We start from the raw sequence: 27253 nt of genomic DNA on the forward strand, positions 1-27253 counted from the left end.
GGGTTTTATCAGATCAAGGCCTGTTTCAAAATGAATCAAGTTTATTTTCTTTCTTAAAGGCAAAGTCCCTGTTTTCACTTTGGGTTGATTGGTAGAATCATGTTTCATTATATCATATATGGCTTATAACATAAAGATAGACAGACAAGTTTGTAATTATGGCCTTCAGGACAATTGAGAATACATTCTGATTTGCAGTCTTCACAAAATAACGCAATACCCTCCCTACAGCCCTGGTATATATACGGCAATTCTATGTACCAAAAACAGAAACCAACCTCTCTCTCACCATAAGTAAATAGACTTAATTATGTGAATGGAGTGCAAACTATAACCTCAAATTACCTGTGGAAACCACAGAACTATTAAGTGATAAAGATTCAAAATGACTTATTTAGTTGACTTTATCAATTGTTATTTGCATTAAAAGCTGTATAATGTGTTATAATGTTCCACAACAAAGACATATATAACAATAGAGAAATAAACTAGACCCAAGTTCTTGGGAATATCCCAGAGTGTATGGTTGAGCCATTCACCAAGATGTGTATTTCTTCTCAGTGTTTGACCTACCACTCACTCTGATCCTAAAACAGTGGAAGGATTTGGTCCAATTTGTATTGGTATCAAGAAAATTAAGCATCTCTTTTTTTTTAAAAAAAAGAAAATATTTTTCAAAACTATCCTTCTGTGGATTGATCATATATCTGACCTTTTACTAGCAAATTACAGAATATCTTTACATCCCTGTTATACCCAAGATGTTTTACAGCCTATTAAGTAATTGTTGTCATGTAGTCACTCCTGTGATATAAAAAACAATGCAGTCAATTTGCACAAAATAAGCATGTACAAACAGCAATGTGGTAATGACATCATAGTTCATTTTAGTGTTGTTGGTTAAGAGAATTGGCCAGGATGCTTAAGAGATCTGCCCTGGCCTTTAGGGAAACAGTGACAAAGAACCTGGAGACACAAGAGACTATAGATGCTTGGAGCAAAAACAAACTGCTGGAGGACTCAAGGGGTCAAGGAGCATCTGTGGAAGCAAAGAAAAGGGTAACACTTTGGGTCATGACCCAGCATCAGGACTGAGAATGTACAGGGAAGATAGTCAGTACCTTCAGCAACAAACAATCTGATGGAAGAACTCAGTGGGTCAAGCAACATCTGTGGGAAGAAAGGAATTATTGACGCTTTGAGTCGAAACCCTGCATCAGGACCCATAGCCAGTATCTTCTTATTTTCTTAGTATGGTTATCTTCTCTCTACATTCTCAGTCCTGATGCAGGGTCACAACCTGAAACACTGACCGTCCCTTTGCCTCCACAGATGCTGCCTGACCTGCTGAGTTCGTCCAGCAAGAGAAACAAAGGACTGCAGATGCTGGAATCTAGATGAAAAACACTATGATGCTGGAGGAACTCAGCAGGCCAGGCAGCATCCGTGGAGAAAATCATGGTTCCTCCAGCATCATCGAGTTCCTCCAGCAGTTTATTTTTTGTTCAGTGCCAAAGAACCTTCTACATTCACCCAAGAAGATATCCAGATTTAACACCTTAGCTAAAAAGCCTGAACCCTCTCAGTAGTGCACTGGGGTGTCAGGCTGGATTCTGCATCAACATCTCTGGAATGAGACAGTCATTCACTGACTCAGAGGCAAGAGTGTACCAACGAGCCAAAGTTGATAATGTTGAAATAGTTGAATAACAGCAATTCTGAGTGCACACAGTGAACAGTGGCACACAATTGCCCTTTACAGAAATATAGAATTTTGCATTATCACAATATTTAAAGACAGAGAATCCTTAGTTTCACGTTAGTTTATTGATGTACATTTTTGAAGAAAGCAATTCTACAGTCATGCGCTTCCAAAAACTAGTTATATTATGTTTAATCGCTATCACCAACATACAGCCACATCTCTTACATTTAAACTATATCCTCTTCACCTTGGGCAGTCCCTTGGGATCAAGGATGACCTGCTTCCACTTCAGTGACTATCTACAACATAGGTGTCACCGTGAAACAATTTTGATCAGAACTCTTTTTATCGTTTGTTATAAACTGAAACCTAATGGATTACTGACCAAATCCTTCTTCAGCCCTCAGTGAACCAAGTTATCCTTAGATCTCTTACCCACGTCTTCTGTGAGGTTTGTATAAAGAGCTAACCAATCCCAGATGGATTAATTGTGAACATATCCTGAAGCAGATACTTGACAGCAGACAATCATATAAAAAAAGCTGCAAATATTTAGATCTCTTAATTGCTGCTGCTGGCAAGCACACTCATTTTAGGTCACTAGCAATTTTGAAAGAAAGCCAAATTCTGATGATAGAAAGTCACTTATAAAAATGCAAGTGACTGAGTTGAATCTCTTGCAAGAAACTAGTAATCATATTAGCAGCAATTTTAGATTACATCTATTATGAAAGGAACATTAAGGATAAAAATTCACTTACTTAATTTTATGATTAAGACAATGGTTTCAAAGTAATGGAACATCATGCTAGGATGGGGCAGAGAGCTTGAACATCATTGTCTTGCCTATCTAATTAACATTATATGAAAGACCAAGAAACAGTGCTCTGAATTATTGAACTTTATCCGAATATTACCATAATATACAAGCTTAGCATTTCAAATCCCATACCATCACTCCCAATGCTGAAAGGAAATTCTAGTGTTATACAGCAGCACTCCATTTAAATTGATCTTTTTCTTCAAGTTCCAAGTGCAGGGGAAGTGAAATGCTGGTGATAGGTCAAATTCAAAGATGTTGCAAATCTGTTTATGTCAACTCATGTCTCACGCAGGTCGTTCTGTGCCACATGCAAACCGAAAAAAAAACAATCCTAGGAAGACGAAGTACCAGAGCCAGAATGTCTCCAGTCTCTCCACTGAACTCTATATGAACTTATCCAGCCTTTACTGTATTTAGACTTTTCAATCTCGCAGAAGAATGATATATTCTGCTTTATGTAGTGCAATTTTCGCACCCTTATTAAACACTATATATTGTGACTGTTCCTACTTGCTTGGAGCAACCAACAATCTGCTGGAGGAACTCAGCGGGTTGAGCACCATCTGTGGGGGGGAAGGAATTGGCGATGTTTTGGGTTGAAACACTACATCAGGACTTATGCGGGGTTTTGACCTGAAACGTTGCCGATTCCTTTGCCCCCCCACAGATGCTGCTCGACCCACCAAGTTCCTCCAGCAGATTGTTTGTTGCTCCAGATTCCAGCATCTGCAGACTCGTGTCTCTTACTTGGTTGGGACAGTCTTAACCTACAACGTCCCAGTACTACATGAAATGACAGCAGGCAACATTTGTCCGGTAGCACCCTGAGCTAAGAGTACTTCCCTTTAATGATTTCTCAACTCGCACAGATCCAGTCAAGAGCCATCTCTAACTCCCAACACTTACACGGTGGGCTGTCATCTTCATTTGGTGTGGCCAACCCTCCTTCCCGACCCACTTGCTGCAACACCTCCCAAAATCGCTGCACAAAGCCAATCAGGCACACTTGTCCAAAGAGTCTGACTCTGCTTAGCAGGCAGTACTGAGGAATAAGTCCTGTCCACTCTCTCAATTTACAGGGGGTAAACAGAGGAGGTTGCAGCAAATGGCATGGGGATAGATGGTGACAGAGGGGTTTCCCCGGGTAAGGTTGGTGGCGGGGGAATAGCCTGTCAGAGGCAGCAGGTCTCTCATGTCCTGTCGGCCATATGTCAAAGCTTGGTTTGCCGTGAATGAATTTAAGTGCGATCATCTCCACCTGATGCTCCATTCTGCTTAAGGGTCAGCTCTTATTATATCAATTTTAATTAAACAAAGCAGATCTTAGTATCCATACAAAAATAGACATATCTGTTTAGTGCCTTTCACAAGTTAGAATAGGAAGCTGGACACCACAGTAGGTGGTAAGGAATGTCAATGGGGCAGTGACAGGGGTAGCTTGAGGCCACAGTAGCAAAAAGAACAGAGGCAATAGCAGTGAGAATGAAGGCTGTTGGATTCACTATCCAACCGGTCACAGCCCGAGCTCGGTTCCTTCTCCAAGTCAACCCCTTTAGTTATGTGCTGGTGTGCTTGTTCAGACACTCAGTGTAAACAGTGCTGGCAGAAATGTTCATTTTGTCCAACCTACAGGAGCCCGATCATTCACCAGCAGCATCAGGGACCTGCCAGGATACCAAGCGAGTTTTTGCTTTCACCCAGCCAGCTTTAAGCTTCATCAGTAGAGTTTTAGGGGGAAAAATATTTATTTTGCAAAAGTTCCTACTACTTTTATGGTCTGATGCCAGCTTAATCTCTGGTGACAAAGCATTAATAGGACCTCCCGTGCTGTAAATCAACACAAGAATTGAACCAAAACAAGACACACCCATAAACACAGGTGTGAGAAGCGATGCCATTTAGAAAGATCGTCAAATGTAGATATACGTATACGTATTGAACTAAGCACCAAAACTTTGCATCAAAAATGAAGTCTTCACACTACTGGGACTGTGCAATAGACTTCCAACCAGTCTGAGGGAAATTGAAGAGGAAATTTTCTGGCATATTACAGACAAGTGCAAAAAGACTAGGACAGTAGAGAGATTTTAATTACCCACATATTATATTTTGAAAAGATACAGAGGGCACATCATTCCTAAACTGCAATGAAGCAAAAATTGTTTTACTCAGTATATAGCAAGTCCAACAAGGGAAAAGACAACTCTGGATTTAGTTTCAGGGAATGCATGGGCATTTTAGTAAGCATGGACCAGTTGGGCCAAAAGGCCTGTTTCCGTGCTGTATTGCTCTACGGCTCTATAAATGAAGATGTGCAGGAGAAAGGAGCAACAAACGGAGACCACTTTTGCAACAATGACCATAGTTCAATTAGATTTAGCAAATGATGATGATGAAATGGGAGTAAATTGGTGCAAGGCCAATTTTAGTACACTGAGAAATGACTTAGCAAAAGTGCTCTGGAATAAGATACTTGACAGTAAATCAGTTGCAGAGCAAGGGGATGTACTCAGGAAGGATGTTCACAGTAAACACATTCCCACGAGAAAGGGCAGAATTACCAAACCTAGAGCTCCTTAGATGACAAAGTCCATTGAAAGAAGGATTAGCAGGAAAAGGAAAGCCTCAAAGAATACAGCAAATGTAGGAGTGAAATTAGGTAAGCAAAGTGAGGACACAATAAAGTATTGACAGATACAACATTTTCCAATTTTCTTTGATCTCATAGTTTAAAAAAAATACAAGCAGATATCTAAGAAAATACTAGGGCCTAGTATGGATGAGAAAAGTGTTCAAGTGGGTGATACAAAGAGATTTACGAGGATGTTGCTTGGACTCGAAGGACTGAGTTATGGAGAGAGGTTGAGCAGGTTGGGATCTTTTTTCATTGGGGCTTAGGAGAATGAGGGGTGATCTTACAGAGGTGTATAAAATTATGATGGGCATAGATAGGGTGAATCTCTGGTGACAAAGTGGTAATAGGACCTCCCATGCTGTAAATCAACACAAGAATTGAGCCAAAACAAGACACACCCAGAAACACAGGTGTGAGAAGAGATGCCATTTAGAAGGATCATCAAATGTAGACATATAGGTTGAACTAAGCACCAAAAATGAAGCCTTCACACTACTGGGACTATACAACAGACCTCCAAACAGTCTGAGGGAAACTGAAGAGGAAATTTTCTGACACATTACAGACAAGTGCAAAAAGGCTAGGACAGTAGAGAGATTTTAATTACCCACATATTATGTTTTGAAAAGATACAGAGGGCACATAATTCCTAAACTGCAATGAAGCAAAAATTGTTTTACTCAGTATATAGTAAGTCCAACAAGGAAAAAGACAACTCTGGATTTAGTTTCAGGGAATGCATGGGCATCTTGGTCAGCATGGACAAGTTGGGCCAAAGGGCCTGTTTCCATGCTGTATTGCAACAGATACAGCTGTATCTTTAATGTACCTGTCTAAGAACATTTAAATGGTACTTGGAGAGGGACATGGATAGGAAAGGTTTATAGAGATAAGGGCCAAATGCAGGCAAATGGGACCAGCTTAGATGGGAATCTTGTTTGGCATAGACCAGATGTGCCGACAGGCCTGTTTCCGTGCTGTATGACTAGAGTCAAGGATGGATGGCGTTCTTTATATATTATTAACAAAAGAGAAGGATGATGCTGGTATTGCAGATAAGGCGGATATATGTGAATTATTGTGAGCAATATAAAAAGGGAATTATTTAGGGTGTTAGCATCTTTTAAAGTGAACCAATCATTAGACTTGGATGAAATATATCCCAGGCTGTTAAAAACCGCAAGTGAGGAAATTGTAGAGGGTCAGACCATCATTTTTTAAATCATCCTTGCCATAGGAGCAGTGCTAATGCTGTTCTTTTGATTAGAAAGGGAGGATAGGATAAACAAAGTAATTAAGGAACAGTTAGTTTAAATTTGGTGGCAGGGAAATTAATGGAATCAATTCTTAGGGACAGTAATGAATCTTAATTTAGAAAGGCACAGATTAATCAATGACATTCAGCATTAAGTTGTAAGATTTAGGATCATGACCAACTGATTGAATTTTTTTTAACATGGAGGTAACAAGAAAGGTAGGCAAGTCCGAAGCAAACTACATGGATTTCAGCAAGGCTTCAGACAAGGTCTCACAAGTTTGACTGGTCAAAAAGGTAAAGCCCATGAGATCCCAGGAGGAGTAGCTAATTGGATCCAAAGTTGGCTGAGTGCCAGGAAGCTGAGGGTGATGACTGACAGATGTTTTTGCAACTGGAAGATTGTTACCAGTGGAGGTCCACAGCATTCATTACTCAGTCCCTTGCTTCTTGATGCATTTATTAATGATTTAGATTCTTAGAAATAGTCAGACACTGGAGTACATGTCCACAGACTTAAAGGTAGCCATTCAGGAAGATAAGTTGGTTTAAAAGGCAAAGAAAATGATTTCTCTTTTCTAGTGAAGGAATAAAACACAAGAACAAGAAGGGTGCCTTAGAATTGAGTACAATGCTTGTTAGTCCACAGATTGAGTCTTGCTCTCGGTTCCGGTCACCACGTTAAAGATGTGATCACACTGGCGAGCGTAAAGAGGAGATTTATGAGAATGTTGCTTGAACCAGAAAATTTCAGCCACGAGGAAAGACTGGACAAGCTGGGGCTGTGTCCTCAGAAACATGAGGTCTATAAAATTATGAGGGGCCTAGACAAAGTAAATAGAGGGTCAAAGGGTAGAGTGCAGAGATACAAAATAACTGACAGAAGATTCTGAAGATGAGGATGCTGCTTTAACGTAAAAGGCGGCATCAAGAAATTTGCAAACACATTCTTGGTGAGCATATTTTAGCCTGAGCAAGATTTAACAAATAGTGTAAAAAAAATCATAAGGGAGACAATTCATACAGTATTACCACCCTCTGGATGAACTTGCCAAACAACATTTTGAAGAAGAAAGTACGACCTTTCGCCCAGGGAGAAATAAGCGTCTGACCTAACAGTTTATTTCAGTACTAATCATCTTCGAAGTGGTTCAAGTAATAATTCTGGTCAATAAGCGACATGCACACACCTGTGTGTGTGCAATCTGTCTTTAGTGCTCCCACCATTCCAACTCCTTCCATCACTGACAACTTCAGTGATATTGTAGTAATTTTCTTCTCTGGTCTGGTACTGATACGAACTATCATTTGCAATTCTTCTCATGTGGGATGAAGGCGATTTGGTATGGGAGATGGAGAAGTGTGTGTGTGTGTGTGTGTGTGTGTGTGTGTGTGTGTGTGTGTGTGTGTGTGTGTGTGTGTGTGTGTGTGTGTGTGTTCATGCATATGCATGTGCAATGTATAGGTGCATCTCCATAACAGACTTTTCACTGGTTTGCAGCTCAACACGACACATCTCACGATTTTGGGATTTTCACTCCTAGAGGAGACAGTCAGAATCTCCCAATGATAGCTCTTGTGGGTCTCCTGGCCCCCAGTGTACAGGACCTCCCTCCTGGCAGATATCTTGCTGGCTGGGACTGGCGTGTGAATCTGGAAGATCTCTCTGCATCTCTGTCAGTCTCTCTTTACTCTCTACCAGCCATAGTAAGTCTTGCTGCTCTCAGGCTGCCATGGAGAGTGTATCTCAAAGGTTGATACCCTTTTGTTATTGCTCTACTGCATTAAGGAAAATCATGCTTTGGCACCACCTTCTGGGTGTAACCAACCCTAATGTTGCTTCAAGTATTTTTTTTGACAAATTTTGTGTTTCATTCTTTTCAAGGCCTTATTTTGCGCTAGCATGCCAAAAATAGGGGTAATCAATTCTTCGACTTAAGAATTTTATGAGTTTGATTCCTTAGTATGTTCTCCAAATGAATTTTAATCAGGTTGCATCTATTTGCACTTGCAGACCAAGTTTGCAATGTTAGCACTATAGAAGTGTACCAACTAATTACTGTTAGTAAAGCATATAATAGATCTGAGATTATTGTCCAGCATTGATATTAATATTGAACTAATAATTATTACAAATACATTTCTGCTAAATGTTATTATGCATTATTATAAGAAGTCCAATAGCTCACCTTAAGTTTTCTCTGATCCTCACGATTCAAACCAGTCAGTCCCAAGGCCAATGCAGCAAATGGAGTACATCAAACCTTCTTACACTCTGTGCATTGCTGTGTATTGACTAATCTTGTGCGAAGGCTAGCTATGTTCTTAGATTATTCTTTGGGATGAGTTAACTAGTGGACCTCATCTCTTCTCCAAGAATGAATGACCATTAGCTCAAAAGATAATTTGTGCTTTGGCCTGTCTTTACTTTAATCCTGCTGGGCATCTCCACACTCAAACCAACCCAGGTGGGGACACAAGGCTAGTTACCAACAACTCCACCATTGAACACACTGTATTGGTTTACAGGCACTAGAGAACAGACCAAGGTGAGGCTGTCCTATTATGACTGATGGGTAGGAAAATAAGTTAACATACTATAAAATGATTTTTTGATTCATAAACAGCTGTACCATTCATAACATGATTTGGAGAAACAGTAAAGTTTTAAATAACACAATTCAGACAATACTGACTGTCTCATTAAGCTTGTATATTTGAACACTAAGGGAAGTCAACCACATTGAAACTTCTACTACTTGTGTCCAAGTAGTTTCGCTTCCTCCAGATCCATGCGCATAGCTTTCTTACCTGGTTGCTTACGTTCTGGCAAAAATATTTCCTGGGACCATTTCATCTGCAAATAAAAAGAAGAAATGATGAAAAATGAGGCAAAGTAATTTCCACCAGAGGGTAAATCCATTTTGCTGTTTTGAAGGTCAGAAAAACAGCCTTGTGATAATGAACAAATTATCTGTTTCCAGACGATGTTACAAATTATTTTACTGCTGTTTATGGCAGCTTGCTGTGCACAAAACAATTGGGTTTGCTGCGAACACAGTGGCATATCTATAAGTCATAAAAAAGGTGCGAAATGAATACAAGTCTTTACTACCTGAAGGATAAAGTCAAGATTGAGAACACAGTCAGAAGTCACTCAAGAAGGAAAATCTCACGCACAAGACAATGAAGGAATTTTGATGTTATAAATCATTACTTACATCTTATGAGGTAAAATTATCTCATACAGAATAGAGAAGCATGCATTATATGGAGGACAAACCTGAGAGACTGGGTGTAGATTATTAAAGTAGGGCTATTCATTGGGTTCTACTGATCCCCCAAAGCTGGTCAGATCTCTTTCCATCATAACAGAATGCAAGCAATGGAATATCAGAGTGCTTTTAACAAGGTAAATGACGGGCTGATGTCAGAGCAGCACCAAGCCAGAGATTCCCACACCAAAGCCCGAGCCAGGACCCAGGTGTTATCTGGTTCACTGACAGGCACTGAGCTGTGTATTAGTCTTTGCAATACAATTAATGGGGTGTACTGGTGTAGCAGCTGCGCTTGATGCAGGAGGAAGAAAATAATTCAAAAATACATGGCAGTGTTGGAAACAGCCCTGAACATCACCAACTACATCTCTGCCCTACAGCCAGGCAGGCACCTCAGATGCTTGACACTCTGGGTAGTTAGATGCCACCTTAAAATGACACTTCCATCCACCAGCCTCTTGAAACTAAAATGCGCTCCCATGGACAATCCAATAAGAAAATAGTGAACTAGTTTCTAAAGAATAAGTTATATCTCATGTAGGGAAAATAGAAGATATTTTCTTCAGTCAATTCAGGAGTTATTCTGCTTCTTAACATTTCAGCAAGTGAAATAGAAACTAGCAGAAAAGCAGCAAAAATTGCCTCCACCTCCCCATTTCTTTTTCCATAGGAGACTGAAGGGACTTCATTTCCCACTCTGGCCCCTTTCCAATTGCCTTGCCATATAAATCACCGCTTGAACTATAACACATTTTCCAAAGGCAAACATCTCAATCTTTTTCTCTTTAGCCTTTTTAGTGCATTGTTTTTCTTTTGTTTTTTGATTTGCTTTCCATTTTTGTTGGAATAAAAAGATATCTTTGAAATTCAAAGTCAGGAATCAAGGGTCAATAACAATTCACAACGGCCATAGCTTCTTGAAAGTGGCAACACACATGGATAGGGTGGTAAAGAAGGCTAATGGCCTGCTTGCCTTCATCAATCAGGGCAATGAGTATAAAAGTTGTATAAAACATTTGGTTTGGCCACAGTTGGAGTATTGTGTGCAGTTCTGGTCACCACACTATAGGAAGGATCTGGAAGCTTTGGAGAGTGTGCAGAAGAGATTCACCAGGATTTTGCCTAGATTGGAATGTACTAGTTATAAGGAGAGGTTGGACAAAGTTGAATTGTTTTCTCTGGAGGATCAGAGGCCGAGGAACAACATTACAGAAGTATATACGAGAGGCGTACACTGGGTAGATTGTCAGACTATTTTTCTCAGGGTGGAAAGGACAAATATTAGAGGGCATAAGCTTAAGGTGAGAGCAGGAATGTTTTTGAAGGAGATTTGCAAGGCAACCTTTTTTAAACACAGAGTGATAGGTGCCTGGAATGCACTGCCAGGGGAGGTGAGAGAAGCAGATATGATAGCAACACTTAAGAGGCAATTAGACAGACACATAACGGGCAAGGGGTATGGACCATGTGCAGCCAGAGGGGATGAGTTAGATAGGCATCATGGTCGGTGCAGACATGGTGGGCTGAAGGGCTTGTTCCTGTGCTGCACTGTTCCTTGTTTTATAAGTGGCAGTACAATGTTTCAGCAAGTTTCTGACCTGACCCCCTAGTTGTTTTCTTGGCAGGATGTGTAAAGCCACTGCTTATAGAAAAAAAAATGGAATTCACATTAAGTGAAGATTAATTCCCGTGCAGAGTGAAGCTACATTTTAATAGCACTTAATGCACTGGAACACACTTTTTAATGTTTAATATTATTAGAAAGTGGACAAAGAACTGTTAAAATATTACAAGAGGAATATAGCATGACAACATGTTGTGGTTTCTGTGTCTGAAGTCAGAATGCAGTTGGTAGAGTAACTCCCATCTGCTGACTGGTTTTAAGTTCCATATATATCAGTCTGAGAATACTTGAAAAGTGACAGTATTTAGTCATTTCTTAAAGTTTTCAGTAGAAAAATAAACAACACCAGTTAAAGAATTGTACGACATTAGTTTTTGACTACAAGTGGTCCATTACTGCTGAGATGTAAGCTCTATAGTACCAGTGTTGCTTTAATGTTTGCTGCCAAGAGTGTAGAAAGTGGAGCTGCGAACGTGAGGTGTGTCTTCCTACTGGCTCTCTAAGAAGGCCAGGCAACAACCAGGTGTAAAATAAATGTATTGATCTCTCAGAGTGAGTGCCATTATGCAAAGTCAACAACTTTTACTATTCAAATGAAATAACCCAAATCAATTTCTGGGAATAAATCAGAAAATGAATAACAGTTTAGATTCATGTCTATTCAAGATATGAAAGCAAATCGAACCTTGACCTCTGCGTCATTGAAACCTGTTGGGAAATGATTATAAACACACAGTGACAGGCCAGAATTGAGTTCAGGAGTGAATGCCCGCAATACGATCAAAATCTCACACCAAAAATGGCCAGGCACACCTATTGTATTTATGGTTGCATCCAAAATCCGATGCTATCCTTGGGACCAGAAGACAATAAACCAAGGATAGCAGAGCGGAAAAAACGTAACTGAAAGTGCCTCTCATTTACAAACCACATTGTAGAACCTCTATCTTTAACAACAATCAAAAACAGCAAGTCCAGCTGAGCAGAAGTTTACCTTTCAAGCAGCAAGTATTGAAATGCCCAAAATGTTGTATTGAAAAGTCTTGTAATCTGACTCCTCAACCCCCTGTATTAATAATGATTCTGAGACTGTAAGGCCATAAATCTGGCTCAGAGACCAAAACTTGCAAAGCTCCATTTCCCGTTCACTTAAATGGCAAACAGAGCACTTTGATTTTAAATGCAGCTATTGGAAACTGTCCAAAACTTTTTTTTCTTGGCCACGTATGTTTTCTGGCCACGGTCTCAGACTTGCCAAACTTCTTCCTTTACTAGCTTAGCATTTACAACTACACACAAGTTGATAGTTTATTGAAATAACAGAATCTGATGTTGGCAAATGAGCATTAATCCAGTATTCTCAGATCACCGTTGAAATTTCAGCACTAATGCTACTTTTTCTCAGGAAGGAGGCAATGCATGCAGCCATCTAATATTGCAATCCCATGCCCTGACCCTATTTTAATTACTGAACCTGTTGCTATTACCAATTGGATGCAAGCCAACAACTCTTTAATGAACCAAAGTAGCTTTAAAGTTCAGACGTTTTTGCAATAACCCCCAGAATGTAGTGATTCATACCATACTTTATAGCTTGCAAAATATCATAATCTGTTTGGTGAGACTGGAAGGTTACATCTACATCCAATCCTTCAGAAGTAATTCATTGCTTGTCAGGTGCTTTGGCACACTCAGGATGTGTGAAAGCACTATACAAATGCAAATACTAGGCTTTTTGTTTTAAGCACCAAGCCAACTTTCACCCATTGGTTTTTAGAAAAGGACAGTTGATACTTTTCTCAACCAAAAAACAGGAAACGTATACAAATTAGATATGATTACAAAGTTGCATTCAAAATGCTACCAGTGGTATCAGTGACTGCAACTCATTGCTATTGAATCATGAGTATCACAAAACTTAGGCTACTGGTAACATAGGTTTCTGTGAAATGCTTCATGCTTCTCCAACTAATACTTCATCCATAGTAGCTTTCAGTTAATTAAAGCAGTATGTACACCATTTAACAGTTTTTTTTGAAATTACAGAATCTAATGTAATTCAGTTACCGTCTACAACATATGGATTAAAGCATTGATATTATTCCCCCCAGGCTGTCCTCTTAAATGTCCAGAGTTTATTACCAAATCAAATCTGATATTAAAGCTAATTCTAAGTTAGCAATTTAATTCTGAAATACAAAGCGTTATATAGAGCTAAAATTCCAAACCTATATGTTTTAAACATTTTGAATTAATCAAAGCCTAAAACAACAGTTAACAGAAATCCAAACTTTAGCCTTAAGCCTTCAAGCAGTTTTTTCTTAATTTATTAAGAATCTTAAACTCTCAGTGACAGATCTCAGATAAACAATCAAATGAAAAATGTTTTAAGCTCTGCATGTCAATTCAACCTTGCAGCATTCATGTTATAGAAATCTCAATTGCTTCTTTAATTTTCAAAAGGATAAAAAATATCAGCTGTTCTTCCAGATTACTACAGTGGGGTCTGTTCTCCTTATGTTGTTACTGAAACCCACTTGGAATAGATACAGTTTAGTGTTAACTTTCTGTTATTACTGCTGCAGAAAGTAAAATGAAAGGTCAGAAGTTGTGGTTACGTCTTTCTGCTCTAAATTTACACCCTTGAGGCATCCCACATATATAATCATAATCAATGGAGAACCCAGACCTATTATTACAAATGTAAGCAGACACCTCAGATGGATTAAGCAATCAAGCATCTTGTGTTCTTCTCACAATAGGTTTTTAAGCTTCATTATAATGTTCTTGTATCAAGAAGCTTTGTTTACCATCTGCCTCATCTTTCTTGCTTTAAGGTGGGTTCAAAAAAGTAAGTTATTTTATCTGGAGATATGTGATCAGCAAAAATCCAGCAGCACCTGGATTGCACTGGGGATATCCTCTCATTTAAACTGATAACTTGTCACAGTGTGCAACAAAAATTTCTGAATAAAGAAAGAAGAAAATGTTCTATAAATCCTTTCCTGCCATCCAAATGTTCCAAAGTGTTTTACCCCTATTTCAACATTATCACTACTGCAACCAATTTACACAAAGCAATAAAACCAATTGCCATTTTGTTGTTCTTTTTGTGTTGGTTATGGATAAGTGTTAGTCAGAACACCAGGAGAACCACGTTGTTCTTTTTTGAGAGGAACATGAGAATTTTTTCTCCCGAAGAGACTGTTTGCCTTTCGTATGGCTGAGCAGAAATTCCCTCCAACTAAACTCTGGGATGTTCAAAGCCACTGTCTTTTTTCCCTAGTCATGGTTTCCATCCCTTTCCTTGGCATCTGTCTGAAACTGAACCAGACTCTTCTTAATTTTGATGTCATAACTGAACCCAAGATGATAGCTGGATCACATATCCATGCCACCACAAAGAGTGTTTACTTTCACCACTAACAATGCTCAATTTCACCCTGCCTCAGGTTGTCTTCTGTTGTTATTACCATTACAGTTCACATTTACAACATACTTTCAGCCAGTCTCCTTCCATACACTTGATTATTCAAAATATTATTGCCCATGTTCTAATTTGCATCATATCCTGTTCTTCCAGTACCCCTGTGCTGGTTGACTTCTGTTCGATCCCAGTTAAGAACATCACAATTTTACACTTGTTTTTTGACCTCTGCCCAAGGTCTCATCCCCTCCTTTCTCTGTAATTTCGTACAACCCCATGACCCTTGAAAATATCTGGGCTGTCTGATTCTGGCATCTCAATCACCATCAAATTTAATTAGCTGCCAAGGCCATGAGCTCTGGAATCCTCTCCCTAAATTTCTCTTTCTGGGAAGTCATTCCTTGAAACCAAAACTAAACTTAAACTTGTTTGCAGAATTTCTCATGTGGCTTGGTATCAAACCTTGAAGAGGTTCTGTGAAGTGCCTTAGGTTATTTTGTTATAGGCAAGATGTTTTCGAAATGTTTTTGTTGCATGTGGATGATGGTACCTCTGAAGCTGTAGAATTCTCTCCATTCTGCATTAGCTTGCCAGCGCAATGTTTGAGATCAGTTGAGAACTTACAATGCTGTATTCTGCAGAGTTTAAACCATTTGTTTTTTTTTAAAGCACAGAGACCTTTCAAAAATATGCACATTTTATACGCTCTAGAACATTTGCAAAATTTGTTTTATAAACTGGTCATAAAAATGTGCCTAGAATGCAAGAAATGCAAAAAAAAAGGTACTTAGGACAATGTTATCGATATTCAAAGTGCTGGAGAGCAGACCACTTTGGACATTCAGGAGCAGCATCACATTCTCCAAGATTCTAAGGATGACTTGCAAAACAAAGCTTCTTCTATATCCCAAATTTAGAAGTACATTCTCAACTGTATTACTGCAATTGTGATTTAATCAGAATATTTGGAGAAGAGGGAGGTGGTTATGAGGTGCTGAGTTGTAATAAAAAGAATTCAGATTCTCAGATGAATAATAATAAATTTTGGAATGCTTAATGCGAAGTCAGACCAAATCTCAGAAGATGCTATGTGCAGAATAGTAATTAACTTGCACATGGCACTTGTTTCAAGTGATGTGAATACTGTGCCAATTTGCTAACTACTGTACAAATTTCTTTCAAGAAACATGAGCAAAAGAAGTTCAGTTACCAATTTTTACTTTTATTTCACAGCGCTGCCTTATCACCTCTTCCGCATTCATTTAGTTATTTCACTTACTCTCTTATTTTTCACTTTCACCACTAACAATGCTTGATTTCACCCTGCCTCAGATTGTCTTAGTATTTTAACAACTGCTTCTTCTTCTCAAACTATTTCATTCCTTGTTACCTTATTCAGGCACTGTGCTTCTTCAGTTCTTGTTACTTTTCTGTTTTATTCTCCAACCACACGCCATAGTTTACAGTGAGGCAGCCTCCTGCTGAATCCTTGTCAAAACTGCATAGAAGGTTAGTTTGTAAATGGATCTGAGCCAGGAACCATAGGGTTTTTCATTTCATTACGTTGCCAAAATTTCAAATTTAAATTCTTCTTTAAGAGTGAATTCTTCCTGTGTGCAAATGAGCTAGGGGAAGGTGGTGTTTCCCATTCTCATTAACTGCAACTATTCATTTGCTGATGTGGCATAAAGCAAGGAGATATTTCCCACATTAAGAGTGTCAATTTCATTTTATAAATTCTTTTAAAAAAATCTGGACCCAGATATTAGTGGATTAGCAAAAAAGTAACATGGCCCATTGTTGTTTAGTGTTTTACTTCACAGAGGCTGAATGTTTAAGGCCTGGGACAACAGAGGTTTAAACCCATCAGCCTTATGTAAACTGAAAAGGAGTGCTGTGGATGGTAAACTGGCAAATCAAACATGGTCAATGAAGCCCTGTGCCAAGTAGTTTTTCTCACGGTAGCAGCAACATCATGGGAAATCTTCAACCCCATCTATCCATTCCTTATGTTTCAGTTTCACTTAAGGAATGGAAACTCTCGGACAACTCTGAACCAACAATTAGATGAAATAATGCTCAAGACATTTTTCTTTGATGCTTTTTTGCCCCCAAGGCAGCAGTCTGAAATATTTGAAGACAGCAGGATGTGCAGGATCCATTTGCAAAGAATCATCATAGATTATGCCCTCCTATATTCTTTAATGCAGATTTTAAACCAAAGATAAACAGGTCATAGAGTTTTAGAGCTATACAGCAAGGAAAACAGGCCCTTCAGCCCGACTCCTCTATGCCGACCAAGTTTGCATTTGCCTGCGTTTGGCCCGTATCCCTCTAAACCTTTCCTTTCCACGTACCTGTCCAAATGTCTTTTAAATGTTGTCATTGTATCCACCGCTAGCACTTCTGGCAGCTTGTTCCATATACACACCACTCTGTTTGAAAAAGTTGCTCCTTAGGTCTCTCTTACATCTTTTGCCAAACATTGTTGCACTGGTATATCAATGTAATTGAAGGCCATCAAATCTAAATTGTGAATAACAATATCCACAGTACACTGCTTGGTTGCAAAGCCCAAAGAATTAAGGCAGAGCCTTCTAATTACAGTTATACCATAAAGGAACAATGCAAAAAAAAATCTGACTGCCCGAGCTTTCATCCTTCAGGATTTCTCAAAGTGAAAGTGTGAGTTTTAAATCAGTAACATCTATATCCACAAAGGTCTTTTTTGTAGTTTCCTTCTGGCTTTCTGAGGAAGTCTGTAGTTACTTCGCTGCTGTTACTCACAGATGTGATTTAATGGAGAAACTTTAATAAGCTTGAGCTGTGGTCTCATTGATAAACAAAGGGAGTGCAAGGGAGACGGGAAGCAGCATCTGGCTCAAGGAGTACAGACTGGCCATGGGCACTGTCATTCCTGATTTTTTTTCCAAATAGAGAAACATGTAATGTACTGGGATAATTCCCCCTTCTTCATTTCCAACTTGCAAAAACAAATACATTTATTTTTACACCAAATATGTGTTATTTTCTTACAATAATAGCAAATTCCACCTAATAATAAAAATAATGTGTTCTTCAAATTTTGGTCAATTGTACAATGTTTTGATTTCCACGTAAATAGCGTAGAAATCCAGTCTTGGCCAATGTGCTCGACCCAAAACACATGATGCTGAGTGGAAATATATTAAAGGGGTGTCATATCAGTTTGCTTTCAAATAGTCAGCCTGCTGAGAAAACACGAATTGAAAATATCGATGCATCAACCATGGAAAGGTTTTGCCAAACGTAGATAAGAAAAGTACATTCTTAAACAGCTGTTAGTAACTGTGGGCATTAATATCGCCAATACATCTGGCAACAAGCAGATGGAGATATCAGTCTTCTAAGCAGTGCAGATGATTTAGATCTGACCTGCAAACTAGTGTTGGGACAGTGGAGCTCAATTACAAACGCACAGAACCATTTGATGAAAGATCGTCAACCCAAAACGTTAACTTTGTTTTTTCTCTCCACAAATGCTGCTGAACCTGCTGAAAATTTCCATCATTTTCTGTTTATACTTTAGATGTCCAGCAGTTGCAGTATTTTGTCTTTTGTCAGTTGATTTCAGGCTGAGAGAGAGCATCTGTTTTCTCAGGATATTTGTTCAACAGACTGCTTGGGTACTTTTTGAAACAGCTTGGAAAGAAGCCAGGAAGAGTGTGGTGTTGGAGGAGCTCCACAACTGCTTGGCTTCAATGCACTTAATTGTTAGGTCAGGGTCAGACTCTGATGTTACAGAAAAATCCGGCAGGCAACGGAAATCTGAAACAAATACAGGTTTTTCAGGACAGGTATGGCAACATCTGTGGAGATGCAATAGGTTTAACTTTTGAGTTGGTATAACTCTTTCCATACTCAAAATATTAACTTGTTTCGTCTCTCCACTGCTGTGTATTTCTAGTACAGTTTATGTTGTGTTTTATTCCCAACTTATTCTGACACGTTTCAGAAAAAAGTGCTTAACCAAAGCTTTTTCATATCATCAGCTGGGAATACAACTGCATCCACAGCTTCATGTTTATTTCTGTGGCTCTGTACAGACATGGAAATGTTTTTCACAAGGTATTTTAAGTGTCATTGCATTTACATTAATGTATTCTGATGACCAGATTGGTGCTTATTTGATGCAAAAGGTAAAAACCCCTCAGATAATCAATAACTTACTTTATAACATTTATTATTTAAGACCAAATCTTGACGAAAATGTAAAAGATCGTGGGATGCAAATTCCTCCTCAACTCTTTCACAGAATGCATAATGCAGCAGTGGATGGTTCTGAAAATTGGTTTTACTGACTGCAAAGGACAGAATTTTGGAAGCAAAGGAAAACGGTTTCATAGCTTGTTTAATACTACTGACTGAGGCCAATTTTCTAGGTAGATATATGAGTTAAGGGAAGAAACTGGAGGATGAAGATCTTGATTTTGTAGCACGGGTTTTAATTTTTTTTAAAAAAACAAATCAAAAACAGCTGAGGGTGACCATTTAAATCCATCGCCTCAAATCTTCCTAATCAATAAAAACACTCAGTGGCTATAACTCAAGACTAATAAGGTTCTTCACTTTTCTGCAAGGGATCAAATTGGACATTTCAAACAGGCTTGGTGTATTTTCTTTAGATTCAGTGCTTGGGCATATTAGACTAATAAGGCAGAGCAAATAGAGGAAAATTAGGTCAGGAGGATATCCCAGAAGTTCCGTCCAGTTAGATTTACTTGCAGTGAACATAGACCTATTATGAATTGAATTGTCATATCATTTCATGTTGCATTTCACTCTATAGTTTAAACTAAAGCAAATATTTAATGCTAACATTCTACTGCAGTACCAAGGAATGCGGGACACTTAGAGCTGTCATCCTTTGGTGAAGGAACCATCTTAGGTTCCATCTCCTTCTCTAGGTGGGGAATGAATATGCCATGCCACCAGTTGAGGAACAAGGAGCTTTCTAGGAGCCAGAGTCAAATTTCCTTTATTGAGTAACTGTGTAAGCTGTAAGCTTTGCTCAATTTGCCTGCATAACAGGCTCTCCACTACACATAGCAGCTAAAACTAAAGATGCAAAATAAATAAAGAAATTAAAGTCTTGCTAGCTCAATGTAATACAATTTCTGCTTAAATGGTTAACAGATTAAAATAAATATTTCATACCTGAAATGAGGAAACCTGAACTAAGCTTAAAGGGAGGTCAATGCAAGGACTTGTTTTGTAATTATTTCAGCTCCAAAGGGTTCATTTTACTAAAGCACAAATAACAAAATACCTAGACAGTGCAGCAGGGTTATTCTTCCAAAGTGCAGGTTAACCATTTCCCCATGGTCAGATTTAAGAGGGTCAACTGAAGGTAATATTACACTTGCAGGAAATATGATTTCCCTGTACCTTACAAAGTCATTGCACTACACACATGTTGACAGGGGTATTACCCATGGTGGGCATTCAGGAATCAGGGTCAGAAGGTCCACTGTGTTACACAGACTCTAGAAACAATAATCCCAGTGTTCCAGCTAATATATATTGCTAACAGGCTTTTTAATAAAGGAGAATTCATTGGACAATATATCATAAACTAATCTCAACAGATGCTCTTTCAACTTAAACTGGGTTAAAAGACAAATTATTAATATCCACACTCTCAATAAAAATGAAGTGGTCCTGATAAATATTCTCTCTTTAGAAAAACACACACTATAAGTGTTAGCCATAGTTCCATCAAGTGCTTGTTCCTTTGATTTCGTAAGTTTTGCAAATACCAAGTGACCACCAAATATTCAGCTCTAGTTTGATAAAATATTGCCAATATCTGATATGGAGATTATTTATGAGACTGGGTGATATTTAATCCCACGTACTCTCTAATAATATGTAAAACAATACAAATGATAATTTTTCCTTTACACATACAGTGTCCAATTGATGCACTTAGCTTCATTTTTGCCATTCTACAACCTTTTCCTAAAAGTGATCACTATTGTTTTGGCTACTCTGATAAATTGGACTGACAAAAGCATGCAAGTCGAAGTGCAAATGAATTTATTACTCTTGTGCACCTCCTTGTGGCAATTTTCAGAGTAGGAAGTGTTTGGGGATGTCCCAAAGGCATGAAAATAATTAACTATATATGAATCAAATCTGTCTTTCTTTAACAAAAAGGTTATCCAGAAACCAGGGAATAGTATGTGTGAATCTGAGAGGAAAACAAAAACTGAGATCAAAATGCTGTTCTCCTCAGCCTGCTCCATCATGTAACATTACTGGTTTGCTTCCTAACCTCCATCAAGGATACCTTCAGCACTGTCCTTTGCGAAGATTAACTTAGCAGTCACTTTCTATGATCTCGTGGAATGAAATTACAGCACTGTCCTTCTAAACAGATGGCTGAGACTACACTATGAGAACTATCTGCTGGGAGAAATCTTATTGGTTCATAGTTAGGCCACCAGATGGAGGATTCCACCTCTGGCAGACAAACAGGCCAGCATGAGAGATGGAAAAGGACCAGCTCCTTATTCATTATGAAACAAATGTTATTTAGATAATTGGTTTACAGTGAGTCGATTTACACTCTAGCATTGTCTAACTGGACTTATAGTGACACAGAAGGAGGCCATTTGACCTATTAGGTCCATGCTGCTTCCCAAGAGAGCAATCCTATTAGGCTCATTCCTCCTCATTTCCCTGCAGCCCTGCAACTTGTTTCCCCTTACAGGCCATTCAATTCCCTTCTGATTCTTTTTGCCATTAACCTACACTATGGTGTAATGTACAGTAGCCAATTATCCTATCAGTGCATCTTTGTCATGTAGCAAGAAACTGGAATACCAGGAGGGATCCTGCCCATTTACCGAGAGAATATCCAAACTCTGTGCAGACAGCTCCCGAGGTCGAGATTGAACACAGGTCCCAGAAGCTGTGAGGCAGCAACACTAACTGCTGCAACATCATCTTACTGTAATTATTGAACAAAAAGTTTAAGTATCTATCTATAAATCTCTACTGAAAATAGGCAGCCTAATCCAATATTTGAAATAAAGTTAATAGATGTATCTGAAACTGTTTATTTGTCTGTTATTCCATGTCCTTTATCCAAGTCCTGACACTGAAGTTTGCTTTTGGATTAACCTCTCTGGTGGAGCTCTCTGGAAATGGCTCCAATTGGGCGATCAGGGGGTACTTTAAACATTGGTGAAGGCTTGAAAACATATCTTTATTTATCTTGCATTTCTCGCATTTCTCACATTTCAAAGTGCTTTGTCATCAATCATCAACTTTTGCTGTGTAATCACTGGTGTAAGGTATGAAATGTGGGAGCCAATTTGCATTCCACAAACGCAAAGTGCTAATAATCTGATTTAATGACCTGCTTTAAAGTATTCCAACAGGATCTTCCACACCTGCTTTTGATTTCTGCCTCTTTTCACCCAAGTCTCAACCCAGATTTGTGTCCCAGTCCCTGCAGTGAATTTTCTGATTTGGAAACAAGGGTGCCACTCACTGTGTTATCACCGATACCGGAGGATGAAAACAAAGTTCAGGGGCAAGAGAAATTAAAACCTTTTAAAAAAAAGGATAAAAAAATGTTCATGTGGCAATAAAATGATTTAAAAGAAAATATGGATAAAGCATACAAAACTCAATCTTTTTATAAACAATGAAAATTGTGGCTTTTTAAATTTAGTTACAATGAGAACTCATCAATAGAAATACAAACCAGGTAGGGTGTACAAAGGCAGCCAATCCCATACTGCTTGTCTGAGCCAATATTTCACTGAAAATTGCCAACTGAAAATTGACCACCACTCTCCTTCCTTTCAAATCTCTGCACCTGGTAAAGTACCATGACTGAAATATGCTGGCACCACTTGATTCCTTCCCAGTCTGTGTATGTGAAGCAACAACAGTCAATTGTGCAACTAATGCTCCCACTGCAATGCACTATAAATCAGTAGTTGGCATTTTCAAGCCTTTAATTGAAGAAGTCACATTGAAAATGCTCCATTTATATAATGATGCAGTTGCTACAATATATTTACAATGTTAATATGAAACATGTTTTTATTACTTGTGCCACTCAGAATGAGAAATAAATTGGAATTTAAGATAAACAGTTCAGTGCTGTTCTAATCCCTTACAACAGCTACTTGATTTTATCAAAGACAAATAAACTGTTTCCCTCGCAAAGAATGGCTTATCAAGCATAAACTTTGGCATTGCTTAAGAGAACAATAATGGCTCCTGATTGTATTTGATACCAACATTGTGGAAACATGGCAAAACAAAAGGTGATCTTAACTTACACAAACTAATATAACTCTTGGTGAACAGTTTATTCCTTGTCCCATTGCTCGTAACAGTGGACATCAATTGGGGAAAAGAAAATCAGTGTCAGAATGGCACTTGGCTAGGAACTTGCTGGACGAGCAGGCATGAGAACACTGGATTTAAATGGATGGAGTCGGCAAGGAGGAAACCTCAGGCTAAGGAAAGGAGCTGGTGACTATGAGGAGAAAGAAGGATATGAATGCAAGGTGCCTGCCACCAACGGTGGTGGCTGCAAAACAAAGTAAATTTTGCATCATAAATTCCTTCAATAAAAAAAACACTATTCCATTTATTATTACTGACAGGAAAGCATGACTATTAGTTAGCAGGGATCATTTACATTCAAAAATATCCAGTCATTTCTGGTAAATTAGTTGCTAAGCTGAACTTTTAATTTGCAAGGAGCCAACACATTGCTTTATTCATAAACTATTGAATAATTGATTGATGGCTGGGATGTTTTTTGCAGTCGATTGAAATAATAGATGAAACTAAATTTGGCCTAAATTCAATTGATTTGCAAAAGAGGGAATGGCATATCAAAAAGAAAATCACTTTTTTGCTGAAGGCCAAAAATAATCCTTCTGGAGTAAATCTCCTTTGGTAAAATGAGAGAATAAATACAAATAGCTATTCTTTAGGCATCCACATAACTTGAGAAATCATAGACATAAGGATACAGCATGGAAACAGGCCCTTTGGCTAGCCAAGTCAGTGCTGTGCAACAACCAACACCCATGCTAATCTCACCCCTTATTCTCCCCACAATCTCATCAACTCCACCCAGATTCCACCACTCACTGACACACTAGGTGGTGTTTTGAAATTGAAACAAAACACAGATTTTGGACTGGATTGGGAGGATAAAAGAAAAGGATCAGACAGCAATAGCACAGGTTAAACATCAGATCAGGAAGACTCTTCAGTCATTCTCATTTTAATCAATCTGATACCCTAATTTAACATGTGGCTTCTCATTAAATAAACCCAGTGTCATGATCTGAGATCTATTTTGGCCATGTTCCTGCTGTGTAAAGAAATACTTAATGATATTGGTTCTAAATTTGCCCTTCACAACCTTGAACTTTTGACTTTTTGTCTCCCTGTTCTAATACATTTGAAACTATTGTTTCAGGTGAACCTTCTTGACTGAGGACTCTCAAAAGATGCCAAAGGCTAGATTAACAATTATTTTTCCACTGATTTTTCTTGGGGCGTCAGCCTTATTTTCTCCTCTATGTTTTCTTGAAGTTTTTGAAAGCTCCTTATGTCATGGTATCAGCTAGGGGACAGCTGTTTTCAGCTCTAGGGATCTGAGCTCAACTGATATAGAAATGCAAAGGCCAATTTTCCAAATACATTGGCAGCCTGTCCTGCCAGCTGCACATATTGGGAAACGGTCTTGGCTGTGATTTTCCAGACAATAAAATGTGAGGCACCCTGCTGGTAGCATGCAAGCAGAAAATCATCCCACATCCGTGTCAACTAATAGATGATAATTGGGCACTGCCTTATTTGCAGCTTTTTTAAAAATATCTAATTGTAGGGTTGCTACATGATCAGTTACTGCTCCCACCTTAAAACAAACCAGAGAAGGGACCATGTGTCTGCACATTTTACTTCTGGACCTATCGTGGGGCACTCCACACTCTAGACACGAATTCTGCTTTGCTCCTTTCATGTTACATAATGTGTAAAAGATTTAAGAGCACTCTCCTCAGTTCTGCAATAATGATTTGTAATACATGGCTTCAAAATACATTTCCTATATTGAGAAACAAAGATTAAGAGTTTATGTTTGGTGTTTCACTCATTCGGTCATGAAGTACTGTGCTCCATTTGAAGGAACACATGTTATTTTCAATAAGCTGAATTGTGGATCTTGAAAAGTTACAGTTGCTCCAGATCCCACAACACTCCCCAGGCTTTCTCACCCCTCTGCTTAAGTACAGACAAACAGATAAGTTCCAACCATGCAAATTGAGTGTAGGATAATGCCAGTAATTAGCATCTGTGCTTGATCAGAAATTCATCTTTGAAAGACTCATCTATTCAGTCTATTTCCCCAGAGCGCTCTCCACGTTTCCTTTCCAAGTATTGTCCAATCCTCCTTTAAAACCTTTTACTGAATTTGCTTTCACCATCCTTTTAGGTAGTGACTTCCAAATTACAACAATTTGCTGCATAAAACAATTCCTCCACATTACCTCTCAGGCCCTTCTGCCATTTAATTTGAATCTGTGTCCTCTGATCACTAATTTACCAAACAGTGGAAACCTCTCTATTTAGTCTTGCAAACTCCCTTTGTTAAATCTTCCCTTAAACATTTCTGCTATTTGAGAATAATTCCAGCTTTTCTCCTCTCAATGCATAATGAGGTTCCTTTGCATTGATTTCCTTTCTCTACCTGGCAAAAAAATTCTGAATATATCCAGAATATTAAATCCCACGATCGGTGTGTCCTTCAATACTCTACTTTTCAAACAGCTTCTAGACTTCCAATTGCTCGCTAATTAAATATCATGCTGGATATCTAGTTAATTCCTGGGGGGGGGGGGGGGTTCTGCCTCCATTGCAAACTTCCTCATCTCTTCTTCCTAGTCTACTACATCCTCACGTCAAACCAGTGAGAGGAAATTCTGAATATCTTTGTCACTAAGCTAGTGTTCATCCAGTCAACTGCCTCTACTGCTTCCCTCCCTTCCAAATGATCAATACTCCCTAGTCCTAGCCCTAAACATGCAATTTCTTGGTTTCTGTCCCATCTCCCCTCACGTCTTCAAAGAACTCACCTTGTTTGCAAGACTCACATACTGTGGTCCCCTGATCCTATTCCTGTTATAGTTGTCCACTAAATTTCCCTTCTGATCCCCTTATTAGTTAGCATGACCTTTCTCCTTCCAGTAAGCCATCATTATCCCTCTAGTCAAAACCCAGCCCTTGGCAATTTGAGATCTTCACTGCATTGCATAAATGCAAGTCCAGGAATGCTTCACGGGAGTGTTACCAAGCAAGTAAAAGCACAATTGAAACAAATCATTCATGGAGATTTTAGGGCAGATGCCCAAAAGCTTGATCAGAGAAGGCAGTTTTAATTAACTTCTTAGAGCAGAATAAAGAAGTAGAGAGTTTAAGGGAGCGAATTCTTAGCAGTTGAAGGCAGTTAAATTCAGGGCTGTTCAGGAAGTCAAATTTGTTGGAGTACTAATATCTTAGACATTGTTGGGCTGACTTAGATTACAGAAATATTAAGGGAGTAGGGCATGGAGGACTTTGAAAACAAGCATGTGATTTTTTAAATCAAGGCATTGCTTAATCTCAAATTATTGTAAATCAGTAAGCACTGTGTGAGGTCATGGTGGTGTGGAGGATCCAAAACAGGTGAATGGGGTTTGGTGTGAATTAGGGTTCTTGTTATTCTTAAAACTGTAGAGTGAGGAAGTCCTGCCAGCAGGGACACATTCAGATGAGGGTTTCAGAGGTAATTTAGTTGAGAAAAGTAAGTAATCTGGAAGATGGAAGTAGCTAGTCTTAGTGATTGCATGAATATTAGGTAGAAAACTCAGCTCAATGTCACAAGCAACCTGTCTCTTTGAGTAAACATTTGATGATCTACCCTAATGTCTCAATGTGGCTCAGTGCTAAATTGTGCTTGATAAAACTCCTATGAAATACCTTGGGATGTTTTGTTTCATTGAAAGTTTTACAGTTCTTATTGTTATCATTCTGGTAAATATTCAAGTTTCTTCTGTGCACAAAAGAACTGGGCTGATTGAGGGAAAAAATGACAGCTTTTCTTTCATGCAAAACAATTACCAAACAAGTTAGAAAATAGGAATGGCACATTTTAGACTGGGCAGTTAATTGACAGCAATTATTTGAGTGTTCACACCCAACAGATACAAATACCTTATCATTAAACTGACAGGAATCTATAGGAAAGTATCATTTCAATCCACCAATGAATTACACACATCAAACATGAAAGTTGCATGCTCTACTACACAGAAGCAAAAGGAGCTAGTTAAATGACGACTCACTTTTATTGGTTTCACAAGGTGAATCTTACAGCAATTTAGTTAATTCAAACAAAATATGAGAACACTGCTGTACGTCAAAAGCAAATTAACCAGCTCTGC

The 27253-nt window shown here is 38.7% G+C and overlaps 1 protein-coding gene across 6 annotated transcripts in view; it reads right to left on the reverse strand.

The window, feature by feature from the left end:
- The window catches only part of sema6dl (sema domain, transmembrane domain (TM), and cytoplasmic domain, (semaphorin) 6D, like), a 248616-nt gene that overhangs the window by 134472 nt on the left and 86891 nt on the right, over nucleotides 1-27253 (reverse strand). For all 6 annotated transcript variants that reach the window (XM_052040389.1, XM_052040380.1, XM_052040383.1 and 3 more), the window contains one exon: nucleotides 9230-9275. The gene's annotated coding sequence lies outside the window, so the exon portion shown is untranslated. The remainder of the gene's footprint in view (nucleotides 1-9229; nucleotides 9276-27253) is intronic.

The sequence above is a fragment of the Pristis pectinata genome, chromosome 28 (assembly GCF_009764475.1).
Source record: "Pristis pectinata isolate sPriPec2 chromosome 28, sPriPec2.1.pri, whole genome shotgun sequence".
NCBI lineage: Eukaryota > Metazoa > Chordata > Chondrichthyes > Rhinopristiformes > Pristidae > Pristis > Pristis pectinata.